This window comes from Protopterus annectens, chromosome 13.part0 (genome assembly GCF_019279795.1).
Source record: "Protopterus annectens isolate FY-2018-M chromosome 13.part0, PAN1.0, whole genome shotgun sequence".
NCBI classification, from domain to species: Eukaryota; Metazoa; Chordata; order Ceratodontiformes; family Protopteridae; genus Protopterus; species Protopterus annectens.
In genome coordinates, this window is record NC_056747.1 from 521104722 (window position 1) to 521125646 (window position 20925).

A 20925-nucleotide genomic window follows, 5' to 3' on the forward strand; every position below is an offset into this window, starting at 1 on the left:
GAGTCCATTAGAGAGAGAGAGGTGCCAAACCAGGGATGAATTTGCTGTTCCACAACCAGTTGTCCAAGTTGCACTTGAATTAGGCTAGGGAACAACTCTACTTCATATGGATGGGGAGCCTGTTCCAGAGATGGGGTAGACTCTGGGATACATACCTGTCTCTCCAGCAGGTCCTATTTATATCACAGGCAAGGTTTAAGTCTTTAGAATGGATAATTCTGGTGCTGTTTGTTTTGTAGATATACAGGAGGTCTATCAGGGTGGTGTTTGACAATGCCCTGTATGCCAGGTGTAGATCTCCCCTCAGAAGCCTGTAGGACACAGAATACAGGGATAGGACCTTGAGGTGGTCTGTATGGGACATTTTACTTGTGTCCTGTATTCTTTCAGTGAAGAACCTCTGTGGACCTTCCAATTGTTGGATATGTCTGGTTAGATGCATAACCAAAGGGGGGCATTGTACTCAATGACAGGTCTAATGAATGCCAAATACAGTGGAACAATGGCTTACATGGACCTAGATGCCATACTTTTGTTTATAAGTTGCGCAGCATAGAATGCTTTTCTCACTACTGTAGACATGTTATGGTCAAAGGCTAGATTACTGTCTGTGTGCCCATGTCCCTGAAGACTGGGTCAACTCTAAGGCATTGTCAATATGATAGTTACCAGGGGTGGATGACTTCCCAAAGGATACTATTATGCATTTCTTGGTGTTTAGTTTTAGTCCATGAGTCTGACACCAGTTGTTTGTCTGCTTCTGTTCTTCATGGAGAACATTTATGTCAGTGTGGGATTCAGTGACTGCTCCTAATTTGCAATCTGCAAATTTAGTCAGCCAGAGACCATTAACTTTGGCCTTGACTTCACAGAAGTAAATGCCAAAAAGAAGCGGTCCAAGGACTAATCCTAGTGGGACTCCACTTGTGACTGGCCTCTTTGTAGAGGTGGACTCCCCATTTCTAACTTCCTGGGTCCTGTCTGAGCCAGTTGCCTTATCCACCAGGTGACACAAGTTTGTACCTAACTTTTTGAGTTTGTCAACAAAGGGGGTATTGTGTCAAATGCCTTGGCCAGGTCAAGGTAGGCAGTGTGAACCATATTGCCATCATCAATTGCTTTTTTGACCTTCTCAAAGAAGTCCACCAGTATGAGTTGGCATGGCCTACCTTTGACGAAACCAAACTGGGTTGGGTCTAGTGTCTGGAGGTTTAACATATTGCTATTGATCATTTCCAAGATCAATTCTTTCCATGACTTTGCATATAAGACTAGTGATACTTATGAGTATGTAGTTTCCAGGGTCTGTAGGTGGCCCATCTTTGTGCAGAGGGATGACTGTTGCTGTTCTATATTTACGAGGCACGAAGCCTGTTTGGAGGCTACAGTTAATTAGCAATTCTAGAGGGCCTGATGGGTCATGTTTCATGCTGTTTAGAAGGCATCCTGTGATATTGTCTGTGTCCACTGATGCAGTATTCTTGGCCGTAGAGAGAGCATTAAGGACCTGCTCCCTAATGATAGGGGGGGTTGTATATGAAATTTCCTGAGGAAGGTTGAGGGGCAGAGAGGGTTAAAGTTGTAGCAGAATTTATTGGCCATAGATTTGCTGTATTTTCTGGCTCAATATAGGTGGCTCCATTTGCAATGAGTTCTGCGAACAATTGTGTATTACTTTTGAGGTTGTGGATATAGCTAAAGAATGCATTGTGGTTGTCCATGACCTCAGAGGCCAACATTATCTAAAATTTGGCTTTGGTAGACTTTTTGTCCTCTGAATTGTTTTAGTTTGAGTGTGCTTTTTATAGTGCTGGGTGCTGCATATCCTAATTTTTTGCCACGATTTTCTTCCTTTTGTTATATAGCCTATTGATTTTGTGAGTCCACCAGGGTGGCTTGTTTGAGTTAATTCTGTGCTCCCTCCTGGTGGGTAGAGCTGCCTCTATGCAGCTATTAACATGCTTGTATAGGGTTTCTCTGAACCAGTTCTACATAGGCAGCAGTGTTTTCAGGGTTTATGGAGCCTGAAATTTTGCCAGGTTATCACTTAATAGCAGGAAAGTTAGCCTTAGAGTAGTTCCTGAATATTCCATGTTTAGCTGGGGTCCAGGTTTTATTTTTACTTCAAAGGAGACCATTTTGTGGTCTGACCTTACCAGAGAAAACATTATAGTAGTGGGTGTGCAGCACTCTTCCATATTGGTGAGGACCAGATCCAGTATCTTTGCACCCTTGGTTGGTGTATTGGCAGTCTGGTCAAGGGTTTTTTTGTATACAAAATGCAGGAATCTTTGTGCCTGTATGTTTTGTGACGTATAGGATTCCCAGTTAATAGTGGGTAATTAGTCATCAATGACCAAGGTATTGAGTTGGATGGTAAGTGTTTCCAGTAAGTTTAAATACATGGTATGTGTTTCCTGGGTCAAAGAGGGAGACCTATAGCTTTTAAGAAAGTGGTATTGGATTTTGTCTGTGGTGATTTCAACATGGATCAGCTTCAAGTGTATTGTCCTGTTTGAGCAGCCCTGAGGTATATTTATTTTTGGTGTAAATCAAGACACTTCCACCTTTAGTCCCTGTCTGTGTAGCCGCTGGTCCAAATGTGTGGAAGGCATTATAACCTTGCACTGTCTGCATGCTCTTTGCGGCTTTAAACTATGTCTCAGTGATTGCACAGATGTCTGCATCTTCTATATTGAGGAGAGCTTTTAGGATGAGTGTTTTTTTTTTTTTTTTTTGTTTAGACTCCTAGCATTGAGAAGTAATACCTTTGATTTTATTGGCTTTGATTGGCTATATCAGAAGTACTTTCAGTTTGGCATTGCCTAAAAAAGGCACTATGGAGGGAAGACCATGTTTTAGCTAATAACCAAAGGCCTAGAGGGGAGAGGTGCAGACTGTTGAATAACGGGTATGCAGTACCTTTAAGAAGCTTTTCTAAGTCTGTGTGTGCATATAAATTCCAAGCACATGTTATCTTCAGTGCCATTTTGAAGGTGCAGCCAGAGTGTTAACATCTATGTGCATGATAGCTAGTTTGTTTATAAGTTAAAGTTACTTAACTTCATTTATGATGTGTTTGCATACAATACAGCTGCTTGAACAAGAACCCACAATGTTCCCCTGTTTATCCTGACCTAGTGAGCAACATGGTGTCAGAACCGGGATTGTGAAGGCTACTCTACAGAGCCACGAGGTGCAGAGGTAATGATAAAGGCAAACTAAGTGAACTGAGAGCAAAAAAATGTCCAGAAACTTGCTAAAGGTAAAGAGAATACACACAAAAGATTTGTTTATTAAAAAAGATAAAACTGAGCATTACAAGGGCACAAAACATATTAAGCAAACAAATAGCACAGAAACATTTATTAAGCAAAAAAGGCACATAAAAAAGCTCATTAATCAAAATAAATGTTTGAAACGAGGCTGTTTGATAAAACAAGCATGTTTAAAGTAAAACGAGCATGTCTAGAGTTAAAAGGAGCACAAGAAAGTGTAATGGGCACATTAAGAGATTAAATGAGCAAAACAAATATAATGACAGGGCAAAAAAGGACACATTGAGCATAGAAAAAACAAGCCGACTGCATGTGTTATCGCAAATTACTGTGTTTTGGCATAAATTACTATGCATTGACTGAAGCCTTGAATTGCATAATTAGAATTATTGAAAGTGTGGAAAAAAGTGCTTACAGTGCATGTTTATTATTGTGCATTTATTCCGAAGAGTTTGTTGTGTGCAAAGTGCAACTATTTCGTGAAGTGCAGTCAATTACAGCCATTTTGAAAAGTTTCTTATGCATGGGTGTGCCTGTTTGCAGAGTGCTGCCATTACAGAGCGTTTCTTGCACTGTACAGAGTATATGGCAAAGTGCAGCCATTTTGGGAAATTTCAGTGTGCCGTGTACTGTTATTCGCAAAGTGCAGTTATTTCTAAGTGTTTCTCATTCTGAGCTTCTTGTGCCCAGTTTATTCTGAAAGTATAATTACTTCAAAACATTTTATTCATAAAGTACAGTTGCTTTGAAATGTTTCTAGCCCTCAGCTTTTATTGCCCAGTTTGATTGCACTATGCAGTTATTTGATAGGTTTCTTAAAATGATGATAAATTACTTTTATAGTCAAGTAATTTTAAGACAAAAGGCTCGTACAGTAAAATGATTTCAAGACAAGTGACTTTTACAGTAAAGTGGTTTCATAGTATTAGTGTCCAGGAGACTTGTTTCGTAAGATTCAGATGTACAGAGGCTTATCATGCTATTGCAAGTACTGGCATAAATTTCAAGGGGTCTATACTGAATTAACGAAAATCCTCTTGTGCGAATACGTAAACATCGACACATATACAGCAAAGCGGCAGAAGAGTGAATGTCCAGAACCTCGAAGATCCAACTGCCATAGTTGTCCACGGCAGTAGGTGATTTCCTTAACCTGTATAGCTCCTTAAGGTAAGTGTGCAATAGTTACTGACCTTAGGGTTAGGATGTGGGTTAAGGTAAGTGCATATGTAGTGGTATGTTTAACTTAGATGTTAGGGTTAGAAATAGGGTTAAGTTCAGTGTATATATAGTAATGTAGTTGAGTAGCGAAGTATATACTGTAATTTTTTTTTTACTTTTCGGGTGTTGTGTTTTATAGTTAGATGTATTTGTGTGTCATGTAGGTTTTATTAGGATACGGGATATGTAGGTGAACTGTAGGTATGGGTATATTGTGTTTTTTTTGAGTTTTGTTTGGGTAGGCAGTATGTAGCAGGAGGTGGAGTTGGCCAACTATGGTGACTCAGCAGTTTGTATTTCGCAGTTTTGTACGTTCGCTGTCTTTGCGTATCGCTGTTTGTGTTGATGTTTACTTATTCGCGCAAGAGGATTTTCACTAATTTAATATACACCCAATTTCACACACGTGTGTACAAGTGTCTGTGTGTTTGTGTGCATTTGCAAAGATATGTTAATATGGCAGATGGATTTTGCAAGCCACAACCACTTGTGTTTGAGCAGAATATCACAGACAATTGGAGTATATTTGAGCAAGAGTATGGTATATTTATATGGTTCCACTTCACATGGTTGACTTTTCAGAACGGCGACTTTCATATGGCCGAGACCATATGATCGACTTTCGAAAAGCTGACCATGGGGAACCTCTGTCTCCATACAGTGCGGAATGGGAAAATGTCCCCTTCCGCACTGTATTGCGATCTCGGAGTTGGTATATTTAAGTTATGGGGGGTGTGGGGGCACAAGGGGGGCTTGCCCCCCTGCTAACATTTGAAAGGTTAAGTGTTTGGTGTGTGTTGTGTTTATTTTACATAGTCTGCTTTTCAAAAGTCGATCATATGGTCTTGGCCATATGAAAGTCAACTTTCTGAAGAGTTGACCATGTAAAGTAGACTCATTTATACAAGCAGCTTATTGTTATAAAGATGCATGCACTAGGGCATTAATTTTGCTAAACCTAGCAGGGTCAGAGGCCATTTGAAAGGGAGCGTTCATTTGTATATGTATCAGCAGTGTATGAAGGTGAAGGAGAAACTCGTGTTGTGCAGGCTGAATCAAGGGAAGACCCCAAGTGTCTGAAGCACAAATTTAGAGAAATGTTTAACCTCCGGACTAATGTTACATTAGAGAGGCATTTGTTTTAGATGAGAGATCAAAAGCAAGGGGAAACTTTTGTAGCTTACATTGCTGACCTAAGAAACAAAGCTAAAATGTGTCAGTTTGGTAATTTAAAAGATGAGTTAATAAAGGACAAACTCATGTGTGGTATTAATAGTGCTGCTATGAGAAAGATTTTGTTTCGTGAGAGTGACTTGATGCTGAGCAAAGCCATTAAGGTTTGTCAGATCCGTGAAGTTACAGAAAGGCAGACAATTATGCTTGCTAATGGTAAGAGTATGGTTTCAACAGGCTCCAGAGCTAATATCAACAGTATGCAACATGTGGCAGGCAGAAGCAGGCCTAAGCACATGGCAGCAGCAACCCCTGCGGGACTTCTAGGTAAAACCTGTAGTCGGTTAAAGGAGCATGCTCACTGCAGAACCAATGTTATCAAGTGCAGAACAGATGCTGTTCAGTGCAGTATAGAGGTAAATCAGCAAAACCCAAATCAAGCTGTATAACTGTTGCAATTGTGGTGCCAACCCACGAGTCCAGAAGAGGAAAGTGCATAGCATTTGGTCAGCAATGCCACAAATGTAAGAAGTCGAACCATTTTCAAAGATTTTGTAAATCAAGTAGATCTAACACAGTTAGAAAGAAAGGTCACTCAAAAATGCAAGTTGATCAAGTAAACCTGCAACAGTCCTCTTTCTGTGTAGATGGTGGGTCAGTAATTGGGAAAAGATTGATGCAGTTGATTTATTGGCAAGAAAGTGTTTTTTACTGTTTGGATCAATGCTAAATCCACCGAGCTCAAGGTAGACACTTGTTCAAAGTGTAATGTTATGTCTGCAGATACTTTTGCAAGGGTCAGAGCTGGTGACCAACTAAATGTGACTAGTTGTGCAAAGCTTCTTGCTTAAGGAAGTGAAGAAATTCAAACTGAAGTTTCAGTGATGATTTCATGTTATGTGGCCAAGAACTGTTATAGCCTATTCTACATAGTTTGAAGACCTGTGCAGTCATTACTGGGTCTTTGAACTACCTTGGTCACTTGTAGCTACTTACATACTCGAGTGGAATAATCAACATTACTTAGGACTGGTAGACTCTTACTCGAATTGGTTTGAGATCGATCTACCTGATCTAACTTCTTCTACGGTCCCTACTAAGTTGAAACACCATTTCTCAGTCCATGGCAGTCCACAGAAATTAATCTCTGACAATGGTACCCAATTTACCAGTCAAATGTTTCAGAAATTTGCAAGAGAATGGGACTTTGTACATGTTACTAGTAGTCCAGAGTATCCGCAGTCAAATGGACTTGCTGAACATGCAGTACAAAGTGCAAAGCTACTTGAGAAGTCAGTGTGATAATACCAATTTTTTTTTAATTTACTCAATCGCAGAAACATACCCTGTGGTGATATATTTGGCTCGCGTGCTCAAAAACTTCTGTCCAGGCAAACCAGAACATTGCCTATCGGTTCTAGTTTGAGGCCTAAAGCTAAAAACAACAAAGCCATTAGAGCTCAGTTGCTTAGGAAGCATTCTTTTCAAAAGTCGAGCTATGACAAATATTTCTTCATCCATTGAAAGAATGAGAGACAGGATACAAACAGCAAAAAGTTTCAACCAGATTGGTCAAGTAATGAGTATATGTGCAGTGCCGAGATCCTATTTTGTTTAAAACTGAGTGTGTGGAGTACAGGAGAAATCGCAGACCTCTTCCTGTAGCAGGACCGACATCACAGCAGTGTTCCTATGACAAAGACTTAACTCTCAGAGCAATCCAGATATTCTTGTTCCAGAACATGTCATGACTCTTGATACTGTTCTGGCAGATGATTCTAAGGTTCCTAAGATTGAAAAGTCGGCAGAGAAAATTCCAGTTGCTAAACCAGATCCCAAATTTTATGTCATACGACATGGTCGCATCTCAAAGCCCAATTTGAAATACACAGCAACTTGGACATAGTTGTATATATGTACCTAGCTTTGTATAATTGCATGATGAAAATTATTCCTGTGTAAATTGCATATTTATTAATTCCAGTGACAATGACTGACTCATTTCTGAGAGAGTGAGGAATGACTGAATCATTTCTGAGAGAGTGAGGATGTAGAATAACAGGTATGCTGTAGCTTTAGGAAGCTTTTCTAAGTCTGTGTGTGCATATAAATTCTAAGCATATGTTCTCTTCAGTGACATTTTGAAGGTGCAGCCAGTGTGTTAACATCTGTGTGCATGATAGCTAGTTTGTTTACAAGTTAAAGTTACTTAACTTCATTTATGATGTGTTTGCATATAATAAAGCTGCTTGAACAAGAACCCACAATGTTCACCTGTTTCTCCTGACCTGGTGAGCAACACAGGCCATCCCTGGAAAGTAGCATGGTCTGTTGACCATCTCCTTCCATGATGACAAATATTGCACCACCTTAGAATGACACCAGAAACTAAGCCAGTTATTTAGAGAGGGTAAAATGCTGCTCAGTGCTAGACTCGTACTAGCCTGAGACATACATTCCGAGAGCTCCATAATGTCGCTCTTCAGTTAGTCTAGGGAGGTACATCTGAGGTCATTTATACCCACATGGACTGAGTCATACTGGTACTTGTGGTCCAATGACCTGAGTGTGTATGTAATCTGGTGGATCCCAGCCCCTGATAAGAAACTGACTGACTTTCTCCTTACTCAGCCTGGTGAGAGGGATATCAGTGTGTCTCATGATGGAGTCTCTAATGACCAGAATGTTGGATTGTGAGGTGACTTGCCTTATGGGCTTAGAGCCACATCTCATGGGGCCTGTACGTCTATGTGTTGATGTGGGGGTTGTTTTGAAAGAGTGCATTTGGGCTGCTGAGGGTATTTGTTATGTGTACTCCATCTAGGAAGTCTTTGGGGATTTATGAAGGTGACATTTTAAGTGCCTCAGCATATCTGGGTCTATATCTCTGCTTTGAATTGTCCATGATGGGTGCAGTGTGTGTACTACTGACAACCTTATTGACATTAGGGGTACTGTGTGAGCTTTTCCTCCAGTGTCCTTGTGTAAATACATCTCTCACATACCATATCAGTTTAAGAATCAACTGGTTGTCAGTAAGCATGAGGCAATTTCTGCATTGCCTCGGGATGCCCGTATCCACTAAGCTGGTAATGGAGATAGTGGGGAAACTTCATATCCATGGCAACAGACCATTTTATATTGATTAGACAGTTGGAGTGAGCGTGTCAGGAGTATCTGGGTTGCAACTCTGAGGAAAGTGCTTGTCACTATATACTAGTTGTCCTGTATACAACTAGGTATTGGTGAAATTTCAATTGTGCTTTTACAGGAAAAATGCCACTCAAGGTATCTGCCTGTACAGGGCACTCACTGTCAATCTCTTGAGGGGAAACTAATATGTAGACCATGAAAATTTAGGGATGAAGTATTTATGCAGATATTCTGAAGTTAGAAACAAATCAAGCAGGACTTACTGAAAACTAATTAGCTTGTCAAGAATAATGAAAAGAGGGGAGTCGCTTGAATGGCTATTGCCTGGCTACTTCTAGTTCTGGTCTCACCACAGCTTCACTCTTCTGGAATACAGTGCCCCTTTACTTTTCTCACCAGAAGCAAAACATTAGCACTAATCCCAAGATGACAAGCAGGCCACAGCCTGTTTTGGTGATCCACAGTCTTATCCCAAGTGATGCAAGGGGTCTGTAGGTATGTTGTAGCCTTTCCCTGGTAGATGCCTTGTATAGCAACCAGATCAATTTGGAATCTCAAGCACAGATGATCACTGCCTAACCAGAAGCAGTTAGGAATCAATGTGGTCTGCTCTTTCTGTCACCAGGAGTAGAATATAAGCACAAATTCCAAGCTGTCCCTTATGAATCAGTTTATTAGGCTTTCTGATGATCAACAGTCTCCAAGAAACAATGTCCCTGTGCTCCTCCTCTCACCAGGAGCAAAATATGAGCACAAATTCTAAGCTATCACATACTAAGCAGTTATTAGACTTTCTGGTGATTAACAGTCTCTAGGATATAATGTCCCTGCGCTCATTCTCTCATGAGGAAAAAACAGAAGCACTAATCACAAGATGACTACTGACAGGCAAAATGTGGGCTCTCCAATAACTGGTGGTCTTTCAATAGATGGTTAAAGATAAAATGAAAAAAAAATGGATTAATATCCTAATCTCTGCAGTGTACACTAAGCAGTTAGTTATGAAAAAGGGAGTAACCGAAGTTTTAAATATCTGTGGAGAGCCACTAATTTTAAAAGAGCAAAATAGATTGAAAGGGGGTGGGCACTTTTGTGTTCTGGTTCTATGGAATACAGTGGGATGGCCAATAAATTTAAATAGTTGAAGGGGAGAGATTTCATAAAATGATGATTTTGTGCTTGCAGCAGCCAGTAAAAGGTGAGAGGGAAAGATATATGTGGTCAAATGAACATAAGGAGCAGGCAACAAGAAGACATTTGTGTTTAAGAATATAACAGTCACAGTGTGGGACATGGAAACATTTCTGAGTGACACACAAGAGAGACAGCTGTGGTCTTTCCTAATTTTAGTATGCGAATAAAAGCAGAATACAAGTAAAACACGGTGTAAAGAAAACAAATCACATTATGCAAAATAGAAGGTGGCAATAAAGTAATACAAAATACAAAAAATCAAAAGCAAACTAACAGTTCCCTCACAGCAAGTTGTGGCAGAGTTTGGGTGAGCTTTTCAGTAAAGCCTTATGCTGTTCCTTCACTGGGCAGATAAGTTCCTTCTGAGAAAAAACCCTTTCTATTTAAAAAAAAAAAGTTTAACACTTTCCTGCGCATGGAAGTTGTTTTAAAGCTAGGAGTGTGTTTTTTGATGGACTTTGACAAGACTGTATTGTACTTCTAAATGGAAGCTATCTTTTTTTCCTGCCAGTGTAAAAGTTGTTTAAAGTATTTTAAAAAAAACTTTTTTGTGGAGAAATTGTTTAAAAAACTTTGCCAGTCCGTAAAAGTGGTTTTAACTTCTGTTTTTCTGTGAAAAAGGTGACTTTCAAAGAATTAAAATTTTTATCAGCTTTTGTTGCTTGTTTCCCTGGGAAAGAGGCACCATTTTTAGCTTGACCGTGGAACAAACTGTCCTCTTCCCAGCCGCAAAAAGAAAAAAAATAAGCAAACAGACTGCCGGCACAGTAGGTTTGCAGTTTGCCTGAGTTGTAGGTGAGTGACTCTGCTGTGGCCATTAGCTGTACCTCAGACCATTTATCTTTTATCCCAAATCCCACTGGTGTAGCAACTACTGCCACTATGGACCGGGGGTTAGCCATGTCCTGTGTTGCTGTCTGGTGAGCATGGGAGAGACCATCTCTGGTCCTGGCAGACAGAACAGGTAAGGCTTCCCTGTTTTGTCAGAATGTTGTGCCCATCCTTGGGGAAGCTGCTGCTGTCATTAACACTACTGATTGCATTTTCCTGTTAAAGAAAAACAATAATAAACTTGTATTTTCTACTCATCAAATTTCCTTGAACAGGAGTAATGTACTGAGTCTAGCTCAGGGTTTAAGTCAGGCTATTGATACTTGTAAAATAGTTTTGGGTAAAAGAGAGGGATACATATTTTCCAAGAAAGATTCAAAATTCTGAATCTCTACAGGAAAATGAGATACAAGGTTTTCTCCTCTGAATTCTGAGTCATGCTCTGTTTCTGATTCTCCATGTGTGGCTAGGTATCTTTTTCTCTAAGACAATTTCCAGAATGGCTGTTACACAAGGAATTTCCACAACCTTCAACTCTTCCTCCAGTTCTTTTGGCTTTGGATGATGTGTTACTGCCTGCAGTTTGACTTGTATTTAGTCAGATGTCCCTAAAAAGGCTTGTTTTTATACACTCTTCCCAGACCTGATCCAGCAGCTATAGTTTTAGTTAATTCTGCTGCTGCTAAACATTTAGTTAATCCCAATCCTGGTTTATCTGATAACAATGGGAAGATTATAGAGAAGTATGGGAAAAAATGTATGCTTCTGAAACTTGGATTTTCAGAATTTTGAATTGGCAAACACCTATGTCATGGTTTGTTCTGCCTAATTCTGAGAGTATGAGAAATGTTTTGTCTTTTTTCAGGACCCTCATCTTTAAATGGTTTAGTTCTGTTGTAGAAGTCACTGCTCATTGTTTATAGTTTAATTCACTTGATACGTCTTAAAGGGATTGGCCACTGGTACTGTGTTGAGGAGTTTTACCTGGCTGTGTTCTTGGAACCACCCAGATGATAAAAATGAGATTTTAAATTCTCATTTGGCTAGAGGTTTAGTTTTCAGCCCCTCTGCTGCAGAGGTGATCAAAAAGTGAGATGAGAGGGTTATGTTGATACAGGGAATTTAAGATTTTTCAGCCATTTTCCAAACGTTCTATAGGATTTTCTAACCCTCTTCCAGTTTTTGGCAAACAAAATAAAGTCTCAACAAAATGCAGGTAAACAGACTTTTAAGAAGAAATGGCAGGGGGGGGGGCTTCCAAAAAGTATTAAAGACCCCCCAGAACAAAATGGCAGTCCGACATGTCAGAATGACTATTTAAGGGATCTTGTTCCCCCACCCACCCTGGCTGCCCCGTTTCCTTTCCAGAAAGTCTGAATCTCCACTTTTATTTTGGCAACAGTTTCAGACAAATGGATTCTGAAGATCATTCATCAAGGTTACATATGGCAGTGGGAGGAAATTCCTCCTTTCCACGGAGTAATCCCTCATACACCAGACCAGACTCTTTCCACCTGTCCTTCATCACATGCTGTCTCAGGGAGTGATAGAATCAATTCCTCCTTCCTAGGTGGGAAAATGCTTTTATTCAAGGATGTTTTTAGTGCCAAAGAAAAAAAAATGCTTGGAGACCAGTTCTAGATCTTGTTTTTCCCTAAACCTGTTTCATAGTGCCCAGATTCAAAATACTATCACTTCACAACTTTTTACCTCCTCTTCTTCATTTCACTTTTCCTAGTAACTCTAGATTTAAAAGTTGCTCATCACATTCCTGTTCATATAGACTTCAGACATTTCTTAAGGCTGTGTTTCTGGATCACATTATCAGCTCTGTCTTATCCTTTAGGCTATCTGCTGCACCAAGTGTGTTCACAAAGTGTCTAGTTGGATCCAGTTATAATACATTGCAGGCTTCAGGGTATCCATACTTGAATGACTTGCTTATCTTTGCATAGTCTTTTTGAAAGTGTTATGAGCATGTCTCTTGGGTGAGCGATTTCTTACACAAGCTAGGATTTCAGGAGATCAAAAGTTTTTTTTTTTACTCCATCACACAGGATTGTGCTTCTGGGATGTCACAGGAAAAAAATCTACATCTAGATCTGTTTCTAAGGTTTTCCACTCAGTTTGGTCGCTGAGAGGGAATACCTCAGGATTTTGGGTCTCATGGCATCTATGATTCTTATGATACTCCTGGCAGTATTCCACACAAGAAAGACACAGTGGTATCTGAAATATCTTGCCCCAGTGCAAGCAGAAGAGAGATCAGTTGGAGACAAAAAAATCCTCAAATTCAGGTCTCCCCTACTTTCCTCCAAGTTCCAAAGCAGTTGATCACCACCAGTGGCAGCTGGTGACTTCAAATCAAAGGAGGACTGCAGGAGACAGCTGAATTGGTGGGGGATCAATGGGAAGGGGTGTGGCCAACTAAAACGGGGAGGAGCTATGATCAAAACCACAAAAACTGTAACTTTTATTAAATATGCTGCCCTGGGTGCCAAACTGTCATTATGAGAGTCCAGTCAAGACGAAATGAAGTGTAAAAGAAAAAAAAAAATATTTCAGTGCATTGGCTGCATGACAGCTTACTTAATATCTAGGTGGAAAGAAAAAGGTTGAGGCATGAAAAATAAATTACATTTTAAATATATTATTGGAATGCCAGTCAAAATCAAGTATAAGTAAAACAAGCAGCACTTAACTCAAACCACTTCTCCTTGCACTGCAGTTCTAATTATAATTTATATTCAGCTTTATTAAAGTACCAAGTAACATGCTGAAAGTATCTCTGTGATACCCCCACTTGTAAAAATGTTTCTTATCCAAAAAAGACCTACTGCCTGACAACTATCTACTTGTTTCATGGGGAAAACCGGATCAAAGTAAAACATGAAAAGCAAACAAGAAACAAGCTCACGATACAGTGCTTAAAGGATTACTGCACAGGTTATGGACCACACATGATAGATTGGCATTCTGTTTAGTTTACAGATAAAGCCTGCAAAGATGACTAAGTCTCCAACAAATGTAATGAGCTTCTTAAAATAATGTAATCCCATCCTTTATTACAAATACTGTCATATGCATTTCAATACCCAAGGCTTATACATTATCTAGTTATGCAAGTATTCTCAGCATAGCAAGAACAGAAAGGCTTTCAATGTTGGCAGTTCTTTAACAGTATGCTTATTAAAGCTTAATTGTATCTTACAATCTCAGACAAGCTTTATCTGATGATCATTAAAGCATTGCTACTTAAACACAGAGCAACAGGCACTTTCTGAATAATAATAAGCATAAATCAACAGACATGACAGAAACCAAAACATTTTGCAAAATCAAAGACAGATGAAAAGCCACTATAGTACTTGTGTCTACCTTGGATGGGGGATACTCTGCACATTTACACTGCATAACTACTCCTTGCCTTGCTTGGACACATCCAGAGTCACTACATGGGGGAGTGGGATGCAACAAGTATGTCACAATTTGAAATGTCTCTGGCTGACTGATGGCCCTGACACATTTTGTCATACCTCTCAACCTCAGAGCAAGAAATCTGGACAAAGCCATATACAGAAGTGGGACAAAGGCCCAAAAATAAGGGCAATATTTAAATATTGCTCTTATAAACTTAGAAAGATAATAGAATAGTAGGTCTTGCATTAGTATGAATTTTCTGAAGGGTATGAAATCTGAAACACTCAAATGTCTGTCATTATTTTCTAACTTAGTCTTTAATGATTTGCCACTAATTTGCCAAAAAAACACAATTTTATGAAAAATGGACCAAAAATTTGATGCAAAAATATAAAATAGCCACATAATACAGCTGGGAGCCTGTCAAAGAAGGATGACACTTTAGTATTAGTACTGCTAACTTGAGCAACTGGCAAAATAAAAGAATCAACATGCATTTCTGAAATAAAAGTAATCTATAACTCTTATTAGTTATTTATTAATAGCAAACCCTCCACATTTTCTTCCAAAATTGCCATTTTGCAGAGGGATTATTAGGGCAAGAGCAACATTTTGAGCCAAAATTGGGGACAGTTGAGAGGTTTGGATATGCCTAATTCTATAAAGCAATTTATTTGCATGTACCTCTCGACCTGTTAATGCAGGAAATCTGGACAAGGCCAAGTATATTGGGGGAACATATAAACAGTACTAAAATTGCTCTTCTATAAACTGAGACAGTTGATAGAATAACATGTCTTGCTTTAGCATGCATTTTTCTGAAGGTTATGAAGTCTGAAACTCAATGTCTGTCATTATTTAGTGACTTAATTCCTCAATGATTTGCCAGAAAACCACAAATTTTATGAGGAACAAACCCAAAATAAGAAGCAAACATCTATTCATTCTGTGAAAATCTGGACAGTTGAGAGGTATAGTTCAGCCTTGGCTGTCAGTTTGCTGCCCTCCCCCCTCACAAAATCATGGTCAAATGGAGCCTACCCCCGCATTCATTCCAATGAACTATTACATTGCTATTTCACCCCATTTACCATAAACACTAATGTGCAACTGCTTTACTTCTACGATGATTTGGACTTCATTTGAAAGTTTTATTTTGCATTTTACAGCACAAACACTAAGACATCTGTTAAACAAAGCAATGCAGCCTCACAATGAAAACAGACTTAGCATTAAAACATCTCTGCCCTTGAAACTCGCATTCATTGAAACAGCATTGAAACCCACATTCAAAGAAAATACATGTGGCTAGTGGCAGATAAAGATTAACTTTGGGCTGTTTTCAAATGAATGCGCCCCTTACCCAAAAAACATACATGTGTTCTGTGATGCACCTTCCTGATTGCATTAAATTATATTCCTTGTATAATACAGTACAGTTGTTAGATGGTGTCTTAAATTTATTGTTTTGAATATTTTTTCCAGTAAACAGTGAAACAAAATGCATGCACCAATAATGACCATACTGCCCAATTGAGAACATTTATATCATAAAAGTCTACCCAAACTTCTACAGTCCACCAGTATCAGTAAATATGCACAATCTCTGCAGAAGTAAACGTAATCTAAATAATTCCACATCAAAAAGATCTGTAACTAATGAAGAGGTTGCTGCTAGCAAACAACTTTATATTTCATTGTTTCATCTACAAATAGTGTCTGTTGCCCTTGAGGAATAAATTGCCTATGTTACATTTAAAAAATGATAAGCTAGTAATAATGCAATAGGGAATGGATGGCAAATAATGGACTGGTTCATAGTTACTAGGTATCTTTGCCAAAGAGGACATTCTCAAGACGGCAGCATCCACCCCGTTTACAACACAGTACAATATCAGCAATGCATCTAGATACTGTGGGAGTAGAACCCACAGCCTTCTGTATCAAAAGCAAGTACACTACCTGTTGTGCTAGTAACAATGCAAGCAGTCTCACCATAAGCAGCACTAGACGTCTCTTCCCCTGCATCTCTCAGCTCCTTGTAAAATCTACTTGACACTCAGCTGTATCTCTCAACATTGCAGCACAAGAAATCTGGAAAAATCCAAAATGTATTGGGGAGGGACAAAAGCCAGGGACACATTTTAAACATTGCTTGTATATTCTTGGAAAGTTGCTGGAATAAAATGCTGTGTTACCACCATGCATTTTACTGCGAAGTCAAGTCTTGAACCCAGGACCCAGTGCAAAACAGACAGAGCAACATACCACTATGCCAGATCAGCTGTTTTATGAAACAGAAGACAAACTTAAATGACTACCATTTAGTGAATTCAGTTCTCACCCTAGCTGTCAACCTCTTACCACAAAATACCTGGACAAAGCCAGTAATGGGGGGAATACAGCCCTCAAACATATTCAGTTCTCACCATAGCTCTCAACCATAGTGCAAAAAACCTGGACAAAGCCAATAATGGGGGAATACAGCCCTCAAATATATCCAATGAAGTCAGTTCTCACCATAGCTCTCAACCTTAGCACAAAAAACCTGGACCAAGCTAATAATGGGGGAATACAGCCCCAAAAATAGGGACAAATTTCAAATATTTATCTTATAAACTTAGAAAATTGCTAGAATAAAAGATTTTGTGTTACTATGTACTTTCTGAAGAATATGAAGTCTGAAATTCAAATGTCTGTCAATTTTATTTATTTAACATTTGTTAACCAGAAAAGTGTGACTTGGAACAAAAGCCAGTTTTCAGCAGAGGCCCAGGGAGAAATACTGCAGACACATGTCTTTGCATGTTTTTGTAAAATGGGAGGACACCACAGCAAACCCACAAAAACACAGGGAGGACCTGCAGACTCCACACAGAAGGCACCCCAGCCAAGAATCAAACCAGAGAACCTCTAGCTGTGAGGCACCAATGCTACCACTGCACCATCAACTATTTAAGGAATTAAAAACTCAGAACCCACAAATTTTACGAGGAACAGAACAAAATATGTGGCAAAAATCTGCAAAACTTTCACAAAAATGGTGGTGGGTAGGGAATTCAGGCTCTTGTTACCTGCTCTCAAGGTACAGGGTTCAAGCCTGAGGTATTCTCTAACCACCACCAGCAATCTCTCTAGCCACCAGTATAAACCAACTGGGGTGTTTTACACACACACACACACACACACACACACACACACACCTTCTTCATCCTGAGTCTCCCATACCTGCAATCCATAGCTAGCTTTCTCCTTCATCCCGAGTCTCAAGTCTCCTGTACCTGCAACAGTAAACTCACAGCTTCAACTTTCTCCTGCATCATAAAAGTAATCCTGCGTTTGTGCTGGAATGCACACTTCCGGTTTCTTGGCTCTTTCCTGGGAACGTTCCAAGACTGCTGACTCTGCAGTCTAATCCCCTTCCAGTCTGTGCTGTTTAGACCTCATAAACCTCTGGGGAATCGGCAGTCTGCTTCCTTCTTCCTGAATCCAGACTGGTAAGGCAACAGTCTGGAATCACTTTGTATGGAGGATTTGTAGGACTTGTGCCATTGTGGTTCTCAGCTGGGGGGGCTGCAGTCCGATATCATGAGCCACCACTGATCACCACAGATGCCTCAATGCTTGGGAAGCAATTTCAGGATGGATAAAAGTGCAAGGTGTTTGGGACACCAAGGACAGATGCAAGCACATAAGTATAAAAGACATGCTTGCTCTGATCAAGGCACTCGGCTCCCTGAATCATCTTTGGTCCCTGGGACCTATTCAAGTTGTAACAAACAATACCACAGTCATATGGTACATCAGCAAACAAGGTGGGACCAGGCCATATTCCCTTTGCAGACTAGCCATGTTAACTTGCAATACAGTTTCACAGCACAGTTGCACTTTACATACTGCATTTGTCAGAGCAAAACTGTGTGACAGACAAGTTGAGCAGGACAAGGGCAGCCCTTAGTGAATGGAAACTAGATCAGGGAGTCGTCAAAGTTTTTATACATCTGTGGGGAGTTCAAATAGAACTATTTGCCACCGGTGTGAACAGACAGATGGGCAAGATTCTGATCCAGGACTCCATGCAAGAGGGCCTGGAAGATAGATGTCTTTTCTTTTCCTTGAACAGGAATGTTCCTATGTGCTTTTCCACCCTTTCCACTGATGTCCAAGGACGTCTGAAGATTCAGAAGGAATCCCCAAGATCATTGTGGTGACTTGGCCTAGGCAACAGCATTTCTCCATTCTTTTGAAAATGGCCATGAGGCAGTTGCCACAAGTTTCCTTACAGAACGGATCTTCTCACATAAGATCAGGGATGTTTGATACACCTCAACCAACTTCAACTGACTGGATGATGGGATCTTAATTCCCTTTAGAGAATGGGCAAAGCATACCTCAGGACTCTGATTGGAGAATGAACGTTCTTCAGCAGGGTGTTGTTGTACAAGTAATGTCCACTAAATGAGTCCGATTCACAGTAACATATCAAACTGATGTGGAGCACGGACTGAAAGAAAACTAACAGTCACCATTATTTTACACTCCCTAACCAGCGCTTCTGCTGTTTAGTGTGTTAAATATATCTTTAAGAACAAAAAAAAATTAAAGTGTGTGTGTTATGCGCGTGTGTAAGTGTATGCATGCATATGAGTGAAAGTGAGATCAACCAAGCCGTTATTTTACACTTGCTAACAAGCACTTTTTCTGTTTAGCAAGTGTAAAACTAAATACAACAGAAAAAAGTGTGCGTACATGTTTGTATGTCAGTGCATGCTTGCGTGCATGAAAGAACGGTGTGTGCATGAGGGAGACAGAAAGTGAGGAGTGAGAGTGATCCAACACTGGCAGCAGCAGCATTCAGGAGGTTTACATACCGCTCACCTCTTAGATCAAGTTAAGTGAATAAATCCTAAATTAAATGAGGAATAAAGGCTCAAAACAAGAACATATTCCTGCTTAAAAAAAAAAAATCCCAAAGTTGCTTCAATAATAAGACTTGTGTTACCATGCATTTTACGAAGTGCAAGTGCGTGCATGTGTGTGGGGTGGGGGGTTGTCTGTGTTAGAGGGAAGAGAGAGGGAGATTGATGGAACACTGGCAACAGCAGATAAGAGATTTGTGTGCCTTTCGACCTTTTAGCTCAAGAAATCTGGATAAAGCCTGAAATAAGAGGGGAACAAAGGCTCAAAAATAGGAACAGATTTTAAATGTCATACTTTAAAAATTAAAAATCAAGTTAAATAACAGGATTTATGTTTTGAATTTTATGGAGGGAATGGGTTGAAAGTGAAATGTATGTCATTATTTATTGACTTTGATCCCCAATGACTGACAAGAAACCATTTTAGCAGTAAGTGACCAAAAAAAAAAAAAGCAAATATCTAGATAATTTTAAAAATTATATATTTTGGGTGTAAAATGCTTCCTCTAACACTATTTGCATATACTACAGCAATTTTAAAACATTAGGTGGAGGAACTATTTTACATCAAAATATATATAAAAAAAAATAAAATAGTAATGAAAAAATTTAAATAAGTAAAACACAGCAATTTTACAGAGGTCCCTTCTCTAAGTTCAGTAATGCCCTCCAGGGTGTGTGTTGATGTGTAGTTAATGCTTTTTCAGGGGTGTAGAGGCCCTCTGCCTGGGTAGGCATTAATTAAAACACACCCTGTTGGGCTTTACTTGCTTAGGAACTTGTGCATCAGGTACTAATGGGGGCAAGAAAGCCTCCTACTAGAGAATCGTATATTAGTAAATTGACAAGGTTTTCTGGTTGGTGCCAGCAACATAATCAACCCATTCAGGGCTAGTTGTTCTCAGATATTACAATATTTGTGCAAGCTACTGTCCTACGGCCTTTCTTACTCCTCTATCGAGGTTCATTTGTCAGTCATTTCAGCATGTCTGCCCATGGATCCCCTTTCAATGGATTCTTATATTAAAATTTTTTGAATGGGGTCTTGCATAAGACACCTTCTAGAAAACCTGTGGCCTCTCCATGGGGTATTAGTTTTGTGTTAGAAAAGCTAACGCTTGCTCCATTTGAATCCGATAGTTTTGACTAACTTGAGGTTCTTAACTTGGAAAACAGTTTTACTCACTGTTCTGACCTCTGCAAGAAGCATTTCTGAGCTGCAGGCTGTTATAGTGACACACCTACCTCGTTTACCAGAGGGACAGTGTTTATGCATAAAGGACAATAAATTCTAAAAGTGATATCGGAGTTAATTTCAATCCAAATTGTCCATCTCCCAGTTTTCTTTTCTGAACCCAAATATGAGGGAGAAAGGATACTTATCTTGGATGTTCACAGACCAATTCAGTACTATCTCTTGATAGAACGAACAGTTTTAGATCTTTGGATCAGTTGTTCATTTCTTCTGAAGGTAAGAAGGGATGACCTGTGTCAAAGCAGAATATTTCCAAGTGGTTGTCTAAGCCTTTTGTTATACTCACCACAATAAAACTATTCCAGGCAGGGTCAAAGCTCTCCCTTCTGGGTCCTTGGCTTCATCTATGGCTTTTTTGGTAAGGGTTTCATTCTAGAGACAGTGACGCTGTCTTCTGTACATAGTTTTGCAAGGCACTATTAGCTGGATTCCTTCTCAAGATCTAGATCAGGCTTTGCTAGGATTATTCTACAGGGGGTCA